The sequence below is a fragment of the Ochotona curzoniae genome, unplaced genomic scaffold (assembly GCF_017591425.1).
Source record: "Ochotona curzoniae isolate NIBS_2020 unplaced genomic scaffold, NIBS_Ocur_1.0 contig_517, whole genome shotgun sequence".
NCBI classification, from domain to species: Eukaryota; Metazoa; Chordata; class Mammalia; order Lagomorpha; family Ochotonidae; genus Ochotona; species Ochotona curzoniae.
Window position 1 is genome coordinate 6,772,378 of NW_024466454.1, and position 18,784 is coordinate 6,791,161.

The following is an 18,784-nucleotide window of genomic DNA, read 5'->3' on the forward strand; positions in this document are numbered from 1 at the left end:
AAGTGAATTAGAGTATGCTATGTGAATTTTGCACATCAGTGGGTGCTTAACGTTTGTTAACGTAGTTTTGTGGCTTAAATTGCTATAGCTGGACAGTTGTACTGGGTTTAATACACCTTCACACTGGACACAGTACACGACGCATTTTTCCTGGCGCCCAGCTGAAAATGCTAAGAAAGGTTTTCAGATCTTTGCTAAGTGATGTATAAAGGTCTCTTTGTGCGTGTGAACCCGAATTGAATTTTAACCATTTGGGACACAAGTCTACACTGGTGTGCCACAAGGCAGCATTCTCTTGATCCGGAGTGGTTTTTAGTATTCTCCCTCAACACCTCCCCTCCTGTCATTCCTGGCTACAAACAGAATTCTTAATTTTTTTGTGAAGCCTCAATAAAGATAACTGCTTTTTATTGATCCATAAAAATGGTGTGCTTTCTTAGGGACTGGAACACGGAAACGCCCCTTAGATCCCTGCAGCCAGTACCTCCAAAACCCCTCCAGTGGCTAATCCCAACCCCCATTCCCTCCCTTACAGCTCTGGCCCTCTGTTTCCTTCAAGGCTTTATATTTATCTCAGTGTTACTGATTCCTATCACCTAGGAAAAAAATGAAAGCCCTGAGGCTAGGGACCATCTTTATCTTGCTGATTACAGCCTAGGTAATTAGGTGCTCACTATCATGTGAGCTAGATAAAGAGCCTTGACTTAAAATGTATGTACTTTTTTTGGTTTAATTACTTCCCGAAATGCTCATGTTGGCAGATTAATTTGCCTCTTCTTTGATAAAAGCTTGTAGAGTTAGCAGATATTGAGAGGTTTTTTTCTTCCCCTTCCCCCTTGGTCTTTTTCTACTCTTGCCCTCTTAAATAATAGAAATTGAAGTTGTTGTAAAGGGAAATATGGCAGTTCATTTGGTGCTGTAGCAGAAGAAGAACAGAATTACCTGGACAACTACCCCAAACAAACTACGACAGCAAAAAAATATCTTGGTGAATGGAGTCAATGGACATTGGGAGGGTGACATCACCCTTGGATTGGTGAAAACAGCAGCATTTCAGAACTATCCAAACTACTTGGACAGAACCCTCAGAATATGTACACATTGAGACTCGGTCAATATGAGATGGGGGTTCCTCATCCTTGGGCAAGGAAAGTCATGTGAGGTTTCCCCCTTTGTCTCTCCCTTCCCCCAGGAACAAGAAGAAGAAATAGAAAATTTAGAAGCAATGAGTTCACCCAATTCTCCCTAATGCTTTCCACCCTGATCAACCATGTAATCATTATAAAAAATAAAATTTTATATTAAAAAAAAGAAATTGAAGTAATTTGGAAGATCCCTGCTGTCATTTCCAGCCTCAGCCCACTCCTCCTGTCTGAGAGTTGAACACTCCATCAGATACTTGATTGACTCCCACTTTGCCACCTGCCAAGCTTCCCTAGAACTGGGAGCTTCTCCAAAGAGGCCAGGGCGAAAGGGCCTGGGTTCCAGACCAGGAGGGAAGAGGTCTTGGGCCAGAGCCCCAGCCTTTGACTTCTTGGCACCCAGGTCAATCTACAGAATGGGAGAGGTAAGTGGGCAAGAGGGGATTCTCTGGGAGTGGAAAACAAGAGCCAGTACTTGAGCTGCTTCCCCATGCCACCTTGCCTTGACCCTGCGGCTGGCCAGGCACAATGGCAGAACACTCTGTTTACCTGGCTGGCTCTTTGCTGATCTGAAACCCAACAAAGCACTCTCTGCTGTACATTGGCCTGGGTGCAAACACTACACAACGACATGGAAGTCTAGTGGTCTTGAAAACTTAAAAGGCAAAATTAAAACCATGGCACAGAGTTCTAAGGTAGCTGCAGCCAAGTCCAAACTGAAATTTTTTTTTTTCAAATAAAAATCCCACAGTATTTATTGCATTGTGGTAATAACATAAAGGTAATCAAAGCATTATGAACAAGTGTTTCAGAATTATATTCCCAATAAAAAGATACCTAACAAACAAAAACACAGCTCTCTCAATAATTTCTCATTTCATTCATCATTTCTAGTTGGACACACTTTGTAGCAAAGTAATATTATCTCCTTTTAGCATGATCCGACTTTTGACTTTGTTTGAGAATGAGTCTCTTCTGCATCATCTAGTATGAGGTTTATGTATTCATCAGAGCCAATGATGCAGCCCTCTAGCCACATGTCCACCTGCTCATACAGCCACACCTGAATGCGACACCTGCACTTTCTGGCCCTGGCCTGGATACGCCATGACGGAATATCACAAAGACCACACCGGACAGACGCACTGGGCTCCCATGCAAGGGACTTCCAGAACCCCCAACCGAAATTTCAAGTGACTGTTTTGGTTTTTAAAATGTCCTGCTCCTCCAAGTGTAGTACTGGCCAGCTGGAGACAGGAACTACACCCACCTGCCCCAGGCCATTTCTGATTCAAATTTCCAGTTACTCTCTCCCATTTGGTGTTGTCTCTAAGTACAGTGTTGCTAGGCAACTTTTGCAGAATCCACATGTTTGTGGTAATGTTGTAATAACTGAGTAAAAATCTGGCCTGTAGCTATCAGGAGAACAAACTTAACCTGTTTATCCTCTTTACAAAGACTCATGACTTAGCAAGTAGAAGATTTCTATCACCCATTGTCTGCCTAGTCACTTTCCTTCACAGTTCAAAATTCTAGCCTTAGTACAGGCAAAATTCTAGCCCTGAGGATTTCAAATTGAAAGTAAGGATCACACTGTCAGGTTCTTCAAACACAGCCCAGGAAGGTGTGTGCATGGTCTGCTCAAGACAGACATGAGTCTTGCATTTCTGAAAGAGAATTTTTAGAACAAGGAATGGCCCCAGCTGCAGCAACTGCCTAGGTGGCCTTGCACCTAGCCAAGTGTTACACTGCCTTTTTTTTTTTTTTAAGATGTGATTATTTTTATTGCAAAGTCAGATATACAGAGAGGAGTAGAAACAGAGAGGAGGGTCTTCCATCCGATGATTCACTCCCCAAGTGAGCACGACTGGTGCTGCACCAATCTGAAGCCAGGAGCCAGGAACCTCCTCCAGATCTCCCATGTGGGTGCAGGATCCCAAGGCTTTGGGACCTCCTCAACTGACTGCCTTTTCCCCCAAGCAGGAAGCTGGATAGGAAATGGAGCTGCCGAGATTAGAACTGGCGCCCATATGGGATCCCGGCATGTTTAAGACGAGGACTTTAGCTGCTAGGGTACCACACTGGGCCCAAAGTGTTACACTTGTAAGAGAAAAACGACCAGTAACTGGCAGACATTTTGGGCCCGGTTAATGCCAAATTTGTGTTAACTATACCAGTATACCAACATAGTTGCTTATTTTAAAAAACAAGCAAAGAAAAAAAAAAGATGTGAGGAAGTCAGGGAATACCAGGTCAGGACATGCCACCCCGGCACCCAGGTGGTAGGGTGCTGCAGATTCCCCTGGTAAGGGGGTGTGGGGACATGTTGCAGTGGAAGCGGCTAAGGGCATGTTTAACCGGGAAGACTCCTGGGGTCTTCCATGGATTGGGCCACTGCACTTACAGGCAGATGAGAGAGCTGAGATGGAGTAGCTTTGGGGGAAACCCGAAGGCTTGTCTGGGTCAGGCCAAGGTACCTGCCCATGTGGGAGATTTGAGCTGGGCTAAATAGCATCACCCACCACCTGCTGACACATGCAAAAGCTGGGGCTGAAAGGCATGGATGGCTGGGCTAGGCCAGAGAGTCAGAGTGTCAGAATGTCAGACTAGGCCCACAAGTGTCAGAGCAGGGGGTGGGTCACCTCAGGTGGCCTGCAGCACCTACCAGAACACCAAAGAATCAGATTTGGGGGCAAATTCTGCAAGGGAATTGTAGGCTTGCCTTTGTGGGACTATAGCACCTGTCAGTTTACACAGAGAGCTATGGGTGAAGATGGGCTGAGTCACACTGGACGGTGGAACTCACCTGACTGGAACCCACCTGATACTTATAGATGCTAGGGCTGGGAGGACTCTGGGTGGGGCCATGCTGCAGCACCTGCTGGCACATGCAGGGGTTCGAACTGAGCAGACAATGCCAAGCAGGACCACTGCACGTGCCAACATGCATGGGATCCCAGGCTGGGAGTGTACTAGATAGGAGAACTTGGGGAACTCCCCTACTAGGCCTTTGCTCCTGCTAAAGAGCACAAGAGCCAGGGGTGGGTGCAGGCCAGGACAGGCAGGGCTGTAGCACTCTTCAGCATTTGTGTGGGCTGCATCTGGGGACAGACCTGGCTGGGTCAGGTTGCACCATCTGCTGGCGCACACAAGAGGCAGGACAGGATGTGTGAGTCGTGCCTGGCTGGGATAGGCTGCAACAGCTGGCAGCTAGAGTGAGACTGCAGGCAACCCATGCCGGACTGAGTCAAGATACCTGCCAGCAGGTACAAGCCCCAGAGCTTGGAACAGGCCTGCTAGGGGAACTCTGGGCATTCCCCTGGTGGGCTGCATTTCCCACTGGTGAATGTAAGAGTTGGAGCTGTGTCTGGACCAAGTTAGGATGGGTCAGGCTGGGCCAGTCCATGGCACACAATGGCATGGGCAAGTACCAAGACAGTACAGGTTGGGCCTGGTTGGATCACAACTCTTGCAAGTTCACATGAGGGCTGGGAGTGGGCCAGCTGAGCTAGGCCACAGCACTAGCTGGCAAGTGCCAGGACTGGGTATGAGTCATGTAAGGCTTGATCTCAGTATCCCCCCTGGCAGGCACAAGATCTGTGGCTGGGAGCATAACTGGCAGAGGAACTATGGGCACTCCCATGCTAGGCTGTATCTCTCATTGGTGAGCATGAGAACCACAGCTGGGGGTGAGCCAGGCTGGGCAGGGTGGTGGCACCAGTCAGCATACTTGAGGGACCAGTCTTGGGGCTGGGCTAGCTGAGCTAAACTGCAGCACCCATGAGTGTGCATTAGAGCTGGATAGGATACAGGCTGTGCCAGGCTATGCCACTGCAGAAACTGGCACACACAAAAAAACTGGGGTTAGGAGTGGGACTGATGGCGGTTTTTGGGAGTCGCCCTGACTAGGCTGCAATTCCCGCTGGTGTGGGTGAGGAACTGGTCTGTGCCGGCTGGCTGGGCTGGGCCAAAGCCGCAGTTACTTCATGTGAGCTATGGAGCTGGGATGGAACTGAGCCGGCAGCTCCATCCACCGGGACATGTGTTGCCTGGTGCAGGTGACAGACTGCAGACACTGGCACACACAAGAGTCGAGTGTGCAGTCATCCCAGGCTGGTTTCTTGGGAGGTTCCCAACTAGACCACTTGTGATTACCACAGGGCAATCACAAGATAGTGGTCTGACCTCGAATTGGTGCATGTATCAGGATTGAGCCTCCTCAGCTGCTGATGCCTATGCCCGTGGACAGCATGCCCAGATGCACACAGGGAACATGACAGCCAGCACATCTTGGCCAACACTGACAGCCTTGTTAGCAGGAAATCAGATCAGGTTGGACAACTCTCCTTGCCAAGCTTTGTAGCATGTTCTGGCTCACGGATACACTAAGGTGGAATTTGTCAACCGATAGACCTTTGAAAGAATTTGTCAACCCTGGGGCAATGAAATCAACTTTTCAGAACTATCAAAACCACTCAGGTGTTTTGGGGTCCTTGCTTTGCATGCACCAGGATTCCATATGAGCACTAGTTTGTATCCGGGCTGCTCCACTTCCCATCCAGCTCCCTGTGTGTGGTCTGGGAAAGCAGTGGAGGATGGTTCAAGGCGTTGGAACCTTGCATCTTCTCAGTTTAGATCAGCTCAGCTCCAGCTATTGTGGCCACTTGGGGAGTGACCCAGTGGATAGATTATTTTATTTTATTTATTTGTTTACTTACTTTTGTTTTTTATTGGAAAGTCAGATATACAGATAGGAGGAGAGACAGAAAGGAAGATCCTTCGTCTGCTGATTCATTCCCCAAGTGGATAGCCAGAGCCTGTCCAAAGGAACAAGGAGCGTCTTTTGGGTCTCCCATTCGGTTGCAGGGTCCCAAGGCTTTGTGCCCTCTTGGACTGCTTTCCCAGGCCACAAGCAGGGAGCTGAATGGGAAGTGGGGCTGCCAAGATTAGAACTGGCACCCATATGAGATCCCGGTGCGTTCAAGGCGAGGACTTTTAGCTGCTAAGCTACCGAACTGGGCCCTATTTTTTTATTTGTATGTAAAATAAATTTTTAAAAATTTATTTATTTTTATTGCAAAGTCAGATATACAGAGAGGAAGATCTTTCGTCCGATGATTCACTTCTCAAGTGACCGCAACACCCAGTGCTGTGCCAATCTGAAGCCAGGAGCCAGGAAATTCCTCCAAGTCTCCCCCGCAGATGCAGGATCCCAAGGCTTTGGGCTGTTCTCAACTGCTTTCCCAGGCCACAAGCAGGGAGCTGGATGGGAAGCAGGGCTGCCAGGATTAGAATTGGCACCCATATGGGATCCTGGCACTTGCAAGGTGAGGACTTTAGGTACTAGGCTACCGCACTGGGTTCTATGTTATTTATTTATTTATTTGCAAAATAAATATTTTTAAAAACAAAGTCAAGTATATAGAGAGGATGAGAGACAGAGAGGAACTTCTTCCATCCAATGATTCACTCCCCAAGTGGCTGCAACAGTCAAGGTTGAGCCCATCCAAAGCCAGAAGCTTCTTCTGGGTCTCCCACACAGGTGCCAGGTCCCAAGGTTTTGGACTGTCCTCAACTGCTCTCCCACAGCACAAGCAGGGAGCTGGATGGGAAGCAGGGTTGCTGGGATTAGAACCGGCATTCATATGGGATCCTGGTGCATTCAAGTTGAGCCACTAGGGACTGCGCCAGGCTCTATTTTATTTTTATTTATTTGTTTGTTTGTTTGTTTGTTTGTTTATTGGAAAGTCAGAATCCAAAGAGAGGACAGAGAGAAAGATCTTCCATCCACTAGGCTAATTTGCCAGGCCCAGTCATGTTTGAATTGTGCCTTTAATGGCAGCGGTGGTCTTGAAAATGTCCCACATTTGTGAATGGCTTCATAGGACACTCACTATATGTTTCTTGATGGCCCCCAAACTGGCTTCATATGGGTGGACAGAATCAACTCATTACTGTGAACAGAATCAACTCATCAGAATGCAGACAGCACTGCCATAATTAGAACTGGGGATGAGAGACCAGCTAAGAGTTCCAATCTTAATGACCACAGCATTACTTCTTGTTAGGCCTAACTGGTTTTTAAAGACTGTTACTTCCATCCACTCCTCGAATATCCCTAGAAAGACACTCACAGGCAGCTTATCGCACTTAACCAAGGAAATGTTGTTTTTGGAGTCTGTTGGAGGAGCTGAGATTCTCATTCAGTTTTTGCTGGGGCTCTTCAGCTAGGAAGTGCCCACGATGGGGTAGGTTAAGACTGGGTCTTTGCATCCAGAGGACCTCAGCTGTAAGAGGCTGTCCTAGAGAAAGGAGCCTTGCACCTGTGCCTAGCCATCTCAACAGCCCTCCACCTCACGCAGGCTTCCTCGTCTTGATAGATGGGATAGTTACAGCAACTGGTCAGACAACCATTATTTATTGCCAGTTTTCCCAAGAGAAAATCCTTACCACTGATGGTGCAATTCCCAGATGTACAATCAGTCTCCACCAAACACATTGGAAAACCGGAGCCTTCTGAAGCATGTAGGCCAAAGAGTTTGCTTTCTACGTGTTGTTTTATGATGCCTTAACGTGGAGTATTCCCCCCTCCCCCTTTCAGAGGCAGGAGGGACAGCTTTTCTCTGTGTGTGTAGGGAGTTTCAGCAACTGGAAAGGTCGCTCCACAGAAACGTCCTAAACAGTGGCTGGCTGGTGAGTGCCTCGCAGCAGGCAGGCGCTTGGTTAAAAAAGGAAAAAAGTGAGTAACTGATTAATTGCCTCTCCTCTAGGTTTTGGGGCTTCCACAGGAAATGACCTGGATGACCACGAGGGCTGTTCCCTGCTTGCTGGCCATATTGTAATGATTTAACCCACTTCGGTTCAGCACAAAAGAGGACTGGGGACTCCTTAGCCATGAGTCAGGGGCCTGCCTCATTAGGGGGGGAGAAAGAGATAAGACAGACAGACGTTCCCTGCTGAGCTTTTGTTAGCCACAGCGTGCTAGGTTTCGGTGACTCAGTGCTGAGTGGACCCCCGCCGCTTGCTCAGAGCCCTTAATGAGCGCAGGCCTGAGAGATGAGCTCATCCCGGCCCCAGCGGTCGAAACCATCCGCCACTGGCTGGGGGACATGTGTACACAGCAGATCCCGGTCCTGCAGGCGGGAGTCCCCTCTGCCTAGGTCAGGCTCTGCCCGCCCAAGGGCCTCTAGGAAGTCGGAAGAGTGGATCGGCCGCTCCCTGGCATGGGGTGCTTCTGCTTGAGCCCGGGTGCCTGCGAGGGGACAGCACCGAGTTCGAGACTTTGCCCATTTCTCTTCATCTGTGTGGGAACGCTCCACCATCAGTGTATTTTTGTATGTGTGAGCATTTTACAGGTGAAGAAAATGAAACCTGGGAGGCTGAGGAAATGCCTGCCTGGCACAGTCAGCTAGAATTGTACAAGGCAACTTCAAAAACTCCCTAGGAACATTCAACTAAAATGGGGAAGGTGAAGGGGAAATCTTGGAGCATGAAAAAGAGGGGAAAAAATGTTTTTTAAAAAAGAAAATGGGGGCCCTGCGGCGTGGCCTACCAGCTAAAGTCCTCGCCATGAATGCGCCAAGATCCCATATGGGCGCCAGTTCTAATCCTGGCAGCTCCACTTCCCATCCAGCTCCCTGCTTGTGGCCTGGGAAAGCAGTTGAGGACAGCCCAAAGCTTTGGGACCCTGCACCCGCGTGGGAGACCCGGAGGAATCCTGGCTTCGGATTAGCGCAGCACTGGCAGTTTTGGTCACTAGGGGAGTGAATCATTGAACGGAAGAACTTCTCTGTCTCTCCTCCTCTCTGTTAGTTATTTAGAACAGTGGTTGAGTTCTAGTTCTTAGGATATTACAATATTTTATGCGCAGCTAATTCCCACAACCTAATTCTTTACCGTGAGCTGAAAATACCAGACACAACGAGGCATCTTAGGAGTTTTATTCCAGCGGGGAAGGAACAGGGTGGAGGTAGTGGAGATCAGAAAAGGGGAAGGGGAGGAGGGGAAGGGAGGCCAGAAGAAGAGAGAAGAGAAAGAGCAGAGAGAGAGAACCGCACCTGGGGGCCTTTTCCTCTGCCAGGTGTGGGGAGTGGGGATTGGGAGGGATTGAGGGCAGGCCCCAGGGGTTTGGCAACTGCAGGTGAATGCCTGAGGATGATTGGTGAGTGGGCGGGGAAGGGGCTGGAAAATTTGGGGTGGGATTCTCAGGTGGAATGCCAGGTTACATCTGATTGGTGGATGGCTGGACTGGGCGTGAATTTCATGAGCTGTGAGGAAGAGGAAATGGCGCTGGGTCCAGGGTGGGATATTTGCAACAACTGCTTACACTCTCTGTGTATCCCACTTTGCAATAAAAATTAAAAAGAAAATGGAACTCAAAGAAAAGTATTTTTCTGGTTGAGCAAGAAGTTGGGACTCTTGCATTCCACACTAGGGTAGCTGAGATGAAGTCCCGTGTCCACTTCCAATCCAGCCTTTTGCTGCTCTGCGTGGGTGACAGCAGATTTCTTGCGTCCCGGCCACCCGGTGGGACACCCAATTCGGGTTCCTGGCTCCTGGCTTCATCCTGGCTGTTGCATGCAATTTTTTTTTTTCTCTGTTGCTCTGCCTTTCAAATAGCAAATAAATAACTTTGAAACTTCAATAGTTTGGCCTTTAAAAAATATTTTCATTGGAAAGACAGATCAGATTTACAGAGAGACAGAAAGATTCTTCCATCTGCTGGTTCAGTCCCAAATAGCCATAATAGCTGGAGCTGAGCTGATCCAAAGCCAGGAGCCTGGAGTTCCTTCCAGGTCTCCCCCACACGGGTGCAGGGTCGCAAGGCTTTGGGTTTTGGGCTGTCCTCTGCTGCTTTCCCAGACTGCAAGCAGGAAGCTGGAAGAGAAGCTGAACATCCAGGACAGGAACCAGATTCTATAAGGGATTCTGGTGCTGTATCCTGCCCTGGCCTGTTCTTTTTTATTGGAAAATTCACAGAGAAGGAAAGAGAGAACTTCCATCTACTAGTTCATTCCCCAAATAGCCACAATGGCCAGAGCTGAGCCAGTCTGAAGCGAGGAGCCTCTTTAGGGTTTCCCATGCAAGTGCAGGTTCCCAAGGCTTTGGGCCATCCTCAACTGCTTTCCCAGTCCATAAGTAAGGAGCTGGATGGAGAGTGGAACAGCCTGGACAAGAACTGGTGCCCAAATGGGACCCTGGCGCTTGGAGGTGGAGGATTACCCAATTGAGTCATCACACCAGCCTCAGTTGACTGCTCTCTTGCTGACATGCGTATGCTGTGGCCTGTTCTGTGAAAGTCCCCAGCATACAGTTCCTGTAGCCCTCAGTGTCCTCCGTCTGTCCGGTCCCTTGTTTAGTGCACAGCCTGTGGTGGTGGGCTGTACGACCCCTGTCCCTTACCTTGTAAGCTGAGGCAAGAGGAGCTGGCAATGTTACACTAATTTCTCACCTGGGAGGCAAGAATCCAATTCTTAGTGTCATTCTTACTGCCTCCCTGGAAGCTGGACTTAGGAGCCAGGCTCGGATATTGTACCAGGTATGCTATTAGGAGACACAGGCCTCCCCTCACACACCATCTAACCATTTCATTTGTTTATTTGAAAGGTGAAGTGATGAAGAAAGAGAGAGATCTTCCATTTTTAGACTCACTTTCCACATGGTGGCAGCAGCTGGGACTGGGTCAAACTAGATCCAGGAACCAGGATCTGGGTCTTGTGGGCGGCAAGGACTCGAGGCTGAGCTACCATCTGCCAACTCCCGGTTGCCTGGACAGGAAGCTGGATTGTGAGCACAACAGGCAGGACTTGAACACCCGCACTCCGATTTGTGATGCGGGCATTCCAAGCAGGGCTTCATCGGCTGCACGGTGACATCTGCTCCAGGGAGTTTGATTAAAGCCCTTTGGCTGGTGTTTGGGACAAGCACATTCCATGTTAGGGCGTCTGGGCTTGAGTTGCAGCTTCCCTTCTGATTCTAGTATCCTCTTAGAGCACCCCCCGGGGAACAGCAGGTGGGGATTCTCGGACCGCGATCCCTACTGCGGAAGACTCAGGCAACATTTTAGACCCACACTGGCTGTCGCAGGCATTCCGGGAGTGAACCTGTGCATGGGAAATCTGTCTTTGGTTGTCTCTATCTCTCTCAGTGCCTCTTTTCAAGCCAATCATTTAAAAAATTAAAAGAAAAAAAATTGTATCAGAAGAGTTACTGGGACTCTGTACATACTATCCTGTAGAATGACGCTGGGACAGGCTGGGAACTTTGCCCTGAGGAAAAACAATTTCCAGGTTTCTCTCCGCCTTCCTGCCAGCCCCCACGTCTCTGCCTGTCTCTCCTGACTCAGAGCGAGGGGGTTTGCTCTGCAGTTCCACCGCCTTCTCTTGCCTTCCAGAAGGCGTGCAGTTGCCTCAAGCGGCGTCTGTATAACCTCATCGGTCTGGAATCTCATTTTCTCTCACTGGAATGCAGATTAACTTACAGGAAAGAAGACCAAAATCAGCACCACGTCCAGAGCCCAGACCAGTTTTGTTCCGCGGTGGTGTCTGCTTTTGGGGCCCCTGCATCAGTCCTACAGATAATGTGTTCCACTGCTCCCCAGGAAACCCCTACCTCCCAGTGCCCTCGGAGGCCCACAGTGCTATTGAAGTGCTCACCGTTTGGTCTTTGAGTTTCATTATTATGTACGGTTCCCACACGCAACTGTCCATAACTAATTTGTACACCTTTGCTCCTGTTAATCTCTTATCCATATATTTCAGCAGACTCAAATTTCAAGCTCTCTGAAGGCGGAGGGGAGATTGGTGACACCAACGTTAGAGAAAGGAATCCTGGCAGGAGTTCGTTCAGGTTTGTCCCAGGGGGAGGTGGAGAAAAAGCCAGTGGCCGAGGTCGGCTCCTGAACTTCCGTAGCGCCTCCTGCTGGTGGCCGACGCCAGCGCCCACCAGCCGGCCTTTGTGTTTTGGCTTTACAATGCCTCCAAGTTTGCACAGCTTTGCAATAGTGACGTCTGCCTTTGCTGGGGGTGGTGGGGGTGATGGCAGGGGTGCAGGTAATAGGGTCCACTTTTCTGTTGCTCCTGCTTTTGTGGTTTCAAGAATGTAAAGCAACTTCAGGAAGCCAGAGCAGCCCGGAAGCAGTGGGGAAAGAGCCGCCTGAGCAGGTTTAGCTGGGCAAAGCTGGGGAGTGTGGGAGGGCTCCCAGGCTGGGCCGCTGCACTGCACAAAAGCCCAGTGACTGGCAGAGTCAGTCTGGAAGCGGGACTGCTGGTATTAGAACCAGTGCCCACATGGGATCTTGGCATGTGCAAGGCAAGGACTTGAGCCACTAGGCTACCACACTGCTTCCTGTGTATCTGAAAGGGAGAGAGAGCTTCTCTCTGCTGATTCACTGCTCAACAGAGTTTCCTGTTTGTGAAAGATAAGCGAGCTCCCCAAAGCTGCAGGGCATTTGACCTTCTCTCTCTCTTTCTCTCTCTCTCATAGAAACCAGAGAGTCGTGCAGAGGTGACCAGCACTGAATCTGCAATTGGAACGAGTGATCACCCCGTATTAGGAGCAATCCTCACTCCCAGCAGGACTCTGTGTCCTTGCATTTTAGCCCCGCCGGGCTGTGGAATGGAACTCTGTGTGGAGAGAGGAGCCGTTTGCTTCTCCAACCAAGTGAGAGGAGCTGGAGGCAACAGCTAGAGAGCACCTCTTCTGCAATGCCTCCAGGAGTGCCAGTGAGGTTAGGGTTCCAGGATGTGTAGCGAGTCCCACATCTCTCACAGAAAGAGATGAGCTAGCCAAAGTGAGAGGCTCAGTGGTAGCATTACCCTGTGGTGGTGCTCAGGACATGAAAAAGATGGGGCCTTCAGGTCAGCTAGAATGGCTTTCCCACACACCCACAAAGGTAGGCGGAGCATTTCTGTCTGCTGTAGTTTCTCTTTCTCTTTTTTAAAGATTTATTTATTTTTATTACAAAGTCAGATATACAGAGAGGAGGAGAGACAGAGAGGAAGATCTTCCATCCGATGATTCACTCCCCAAGTAAATGCAGCACCCAGTGCTGTGCTGATCTGAAGCTAGGAACCAGGAGCCAGGAACCTTCTCCAGGTCTCCCACATGGGTGCAGGGTCCCAAGGCTTTGGGTGGTACTCAATTGCTTTCCCAGGCCACAAACAGGGAGCTGGATAGGAAGTGGAGCTGCCAAGATTAGAACTGGTGCCCATATGGGATCCTGGTGCGTGCAAGGCGAGGACTTTTAGCTGCTGGGCCACCAGGCCGGCCCCCTAAAGATTTATTTATTTTTATTGGAAAGGCAGATATACAGAGTGAAGGAGAGATAGTTCACTCCCCAAGTAGCCACAACAGATAGAGCTGAGCTGACCTGAAGCCAGGAGTCAGGAGCCAGGAACTTCCTTCAGGTCTCCCACGCGGGTGCAGGGTCCCAAAGCTTTGGGCCATCCTGAACTGCTTTCCCAGGCCACAATCAGGGAGCTGGATGGGAAGCGGGACTGCTGGTATTAGAACCAGTGCCCACATGGGATCTTGGCATGTGCAAGGCAAGGACTTGAGCCACTAGGCTACCACACTGCTTCCTGTGTATCTGAAAGGGAGAGAGAGCTTCTCTCTGCTGATTCACTGCTCAAATAGCTGCAGTGCTGGAGCAGGGCCAAGCCAAATCTAGGAGTCAGGGTATCTGTGCAGGGCTCCCACGTGGGTGGCAGGGCCCCGGCGCATTCATCTGCTGCCTCTCAGGTACATAGTAAAGCAGCTGGAACTTATGCAGGATTCAGACATTTCAAGCTGCAGCTTAACCCACTGTGTCACAATGCCAACCCCCTAGCTATCTTTGAAATTACAACTGGGGGATGGAGTAAAGGGGACATTGCAACATAGCAGGGTAAGCCACTGCCTGTAGCACAGGCATTTCATATGAGCACCTGTGAGCCTGCAGTCCCTAGCACGGGAATGGGACTTCATTCACAAAGCCCAGATTTGAAGATAAATTCAGAAAGAATTTCAAGACCGGAGACCAGTTTTGTGGCACAGTGGGTTGAGCTGCCAGTCATGAGTCCTGGCTGTTGGACTTCTGTTTTCTCTCCCTGCTGATACACCTGGGAAGGCAGCGGAAGATGATCCAAGTGCTTGGGTCCTTGCCAACCACTGGGGACACCAGGATGGAATTGCTGCTTTGATAGTTGGCCCAACACTGGCTACCGTTACATCCATGTGGGAAATGAAGCAATGGTGGTGCTGTGGTCTTAAGCAGCTAGTTCAGGGTCACAGGGTGGAAAGCCACACCTCTCCCACCTACACCTTTCTGCCCACCTGTGATGCTCACCTATCATCACCTGGAACCTGAGAGCGGGCGGTATTGTATTGTTGTATAACCACTCTGCTCACAAACCCCCAGAAGAAGGGATCATCTCATGCACTTCCTTCACTCTTGTATTCCAACTCCTGGGCTCCCCTATATCCCCCTTTTTCTGGCTTCCCGTGGACAGACTTTGAGGACAGATAACTCTGAACATGGCCCCTGTACATCTGTATTCCTTGCCCTCTGTTCACTGCTTGGGCAAGTCAGTGAAGATGCAGATGCTAGCATGCTTTGTATTTCTAATTTGTGAACTACCAGGAGTTCCAGGGAGAGGTGAGGCCTAGCAGTGATGGGATGTGGGCAGAGAAGCCAGGGAAAGGTGAATGTCTGCAGCTCTATAAGTGTGTCCAGGTTGTTTGCTGCACATTTCTTAGGATAATTTATACTGCTGGGGAAGCTGGAACATAGGTCTTTAGTTTAATGGACAGACTTCAGGGTAATGACCACTTGTTCCTCCCAGAGTTTCAATTCAGACTGGTTGCTACATGGACTTGTCAATTGTTAATTTCTAGTGGGCACTGCCGTCACCAAGCTTAATAAAGACTCCTTAATACACCCTATATTTGTCTGGTGTGATCTCTTGCACCCCACAACAGATGGAAGATCTGTCTTTTAGTCTCTGTTGTCCCCTCCTCCCCCACTGACCTTCAAATTAATTGACTTGCGAATAAAGAATTTCAAGACTGCGTAAAGTAGGTCTTTGGCATGGGGCAGTTAACTCATTGAGCCCCCACCCCCCCAGGTCCCAATATCAGAGTATCTGGTTTCAGTCTGGATTCCATTCCACCAATCCCACTTCCTGGTCATGGGCACGCCAGGCGTCAGCACAGCCTTGAGCCCAGCTCACTCTTGTGGGAGTCCCAGATGGAATCCTTGGCTCCTGGCTTCAGTCTGGCCCAGTGCTGGTTGTCATGGACACTTGGGGGAGTGAACCAGCAGATGGAAGATCTCTCTCTGTCATTGAAATATAATGAAAATAATAATAAACAAGTTCAAGACTACAACCACATTCCATGAAACCTCAAGTACAGGGTCCTTTTGATTGCAGATCACATACCCACAAAGCCAGCCCTGTTCATCAGGCCAAAGAAAAGAGGGTGTTTGGCTGGCATACTCTCTTCCCACCAGGAAACCCAGGGAGGAAGGCCCCCCCCCCCCAAGGCTTTTCAGCTGGGCTCCCCCACTCTTCCTGCTGATCACTACTCCCTGTGAGAATCTGCTGGTAGGTCATTTATCCATGATCTCATCTGAATCAGGAAAACAGGTCATTGGGTTCGTGCAAGGAAACCAGCACCACAACATCCCAACTTGCTTAGCCAGTCCCAGGACTGCTACCCCAGCACTGCTACCCGGGAAGGTAGGCGGCATGTGAGACTGTCCAAAATGAGTGTGCCTAGAGGCCTGTGAGGTTGGCATGGGGCAGAGCTCTGGCTGTTTGGGCAGTTGCCAAAGAAGGAAGTTAAGCATCTCCCTTACTGTCCTCCCAGGTTACTATACAACTTACAGGCTGCAGGTCGTGTCTGGGACAGGGCAGGTGCTGGCACTGAGTATTGCTGGGTCATGTTGCAGAGGGTCATGCCCCAAGTGGCTCCATGCCCTGAAGAGTACTCTTTAATTAAGAGGCTTTTTAGGGGGTTTTGAATCTGAGAGGACTGCTCTCTATCTGGCACCGTGAAGAGATCCCACAGCAGCTGGAGTCTTCCCTGGGGGAAATGTACCACTACAGGAGGCCACCCCCCCAGGTCTGCTTTCCAGGAAGGCAGGCCGAGTCAGCTAGCATGCCCCTGAGCCCTTCTCGCTGGGTGGCAACAGGAAGGCATTTTCTGAGCTAAGGGATAAAAAGCACTGAGAAGAAGCCAGTTTGGTTAGAGATGAGAGGTCCTGTCTGCTTTCTTGCTCTACCGTTCTGCACATTAATCATCCAAGCCCAGCATCACTGCATATTGGATCGTAGCGGTCCAGGGGAAGCCGACAGCCTGGGCTTTAGTCCCAGGAAACACTGGGCGGGCCCATCAGCAGCAGGCACCTGCCTGAAGAAGCTGGAGCTCCCCAGTGATCCCACAGCCTCTGGTCTCCTGACACACCATGCAGGCCCCTTTGTCAGCACTAGTGAGCCTCATATGGGAGTTGTTTCAGCCTAGAGTGAAGACCCTGCCTGCTGGATGACCAGGCCCTTTTCCAAAGCAGTCTATGAAGGCTTCAAAGGAAAAGCAACCGATCCCCTGCCTAGCCCTGAAGTGTTTCCCACTTCAAAGGAAGTCTGACCCTATTGAGCAAGAGTTCAAAGAACCTGATCAAAGATAACATTTACATTCATGAAAACTGTACAGTTTTTTTCCTCTTTGTACTGTGAAGCTTGAAGTGAAAAATAGCCATATCTCAGCTTTCTGGCAAGAGATCGGCAAATAGCAGTGCAGGAGTGGTCACAGCAGGATAGCCCGTTTAGCTTGTTTTTTATAACCTCAGTATACTGCTGAATTTCTAACACTAGTAAAAGGCTTTGAGGGGTCAATGTTGTGGCATGGCAATAAAACTGCTGCCTGTGTGACATTGGCATCCCATAAGAGCATCACTTTGCTCCCCAGATGTTCCACTTCCCACCCAGCTCCCTGCTAATGGCCTGGGAAAAGCAGTGAAAGATGGCCCAAATGCTCCCCATGTGAAAAGACCCAGAAGCAGCTCCTGAGTCTGGCCTGGCCAAGAGCTGGCCATTGCGGCTATCGGGAATGTACCAGTCAAACGATGACCTGTCTTTCCTTTTCTCTGTGCTCTGTACCTCTTTCAAAATAATAAGTAAATCTTAATAAACAAATGCTTTTCAAATGCTTAGGTAATTAGGTCATCAGAAATTGCCAAAAGTATTTTTTTAAGAGATTTCTTTATTTTATTTGAAAGGCAGATGTACAGAGGCGGAGAGACAGAGAGGAAGATCTTCCGTCTGATGATTCACTCCCCAATGAGCTCACTGGCCGGTGCTGCGTCGATCCAAAGCCAGAAACCGGGAACATCTTTCTGGGTCTCCCACATGGGTGCAGGATCCCAAAGCCTTGGGCTATCCTCAACCACTCTCCCAGGCCACAAGCAGGGAGCTGGATGGGAAGTGGAGCCACCAGGATTAGAACCGGCGCCCATATGGGATTCTAGTACGTTCAAGGCGAGGACCCTAATGATTATGCTATCACGCCAGGCGCAAAAGTGTTTTTTTTTAAAAAGATTTATTTTTATTGGAAAGTCAGATATACGGAGAGGAAAAGAGACAGAGAATTCGATCTTCCATTGGTTGACACTCCATAAGCGGCTGCAATGGCTGGAAATGAGCCAATCCGAAGCCAGGAGCCTGGAGCTTCTTCCGGGTCTCCCACGCATGTGCAGAGTCCCAAAGCTTTGGGGCCATCCTTGACTGGATGGGAAACCAGGCTGCTGGGATTAGAACCAGTGCCCATATGGAATTCTAGTGTGTGCAAACTTTAGCTGCTAGGCTATCTTGCCAGGCCCCAAAAGTGATCTTGATACTTTGTTACAAATGATCATTGAGGGCAATATTGAGGTGTAGTGTAAAACCATAGGAGACCAGCGTGATGGCACAGTGGTTAAGGTCCTCGCCTTGCACACACTGGGATCCCATATGGGCGCCGGTTCTATCCTGGCAGCCCCGCTTCCCTTCCAGCTCCCTGCCTGTGGCCCGGGAAAGCAGTCGAGGACAGCCCAAAGCTTTGGGACCTTGCACCTGTGTGAGAGACCCGGAAGAGGCTCCTGGCTTTGGATTGGCAGAGCATCGGCCGTTGTGCTCACTTGGGGAGTGAATCATCGGACATAAGATCTTCCTCTCTGTCTCTCCTCTCTGTATATCCGCCTTTCCAATAAAAATAAAATAAATAAAAAACTCCATAGGAGACCTTGAGTCAGTGACATGTGAGATGGCAGCAATGGGGATAGGTTCGGGCCTAGTGGTTTAGTGCCTGTGTCCCAGGCCCGGCATGACGGTTCAATGGCTAAATCTTCACCTTGCAAGTGCCGGGATTCCACATGGTGCCAGTTCATGTCCTGGTTACTCCATTTCCTATCCAGCATCCTGCTTGTGGCCTGGGAAAGCAGAAGATGGTCCAAAGCACTGGGACTCTGCATGGTCCAAAGCACAGGGAGACCTGAAAGAAGCTCCTGGCTGCTGGGTTTGCATTGGCTCAGCTTTGGCCATTGCAGCCACTTGGAGAGTGAACCAGGAAATGGAAAATCTTTCTAACTTTCCTCTGTAAATCTGATCTGTCTTTTCAATAAAAAT

The 18,784-nt window shown here is 49.6% G+C and overlaps 1 long non-coding RNA gene across 1 annotated transcript; it reads right to left on the bottom strand.

Annotated features, from left to right (window-relative positions):
* Positions 1 to 1,998: 1,998 nt before the first annotated feature.
* Positions 1,999 to 16,843, bottom strand: LOC121162124. Its single transcript, XR_005884761.1, has 3 exons — positions 16,834 to 16,843; positions 13,965 to 13,967; positions 1,999 to 2,087 (listed from the first exon to the last, which is right to left on the bottom strand). It is a non-coding gene; the product is annotated as an uncharacterized LOC121162124 (long non-coding RNA).
* Positions 16,844 to 18,784: the final 1,941 nt, after the last annotated feature.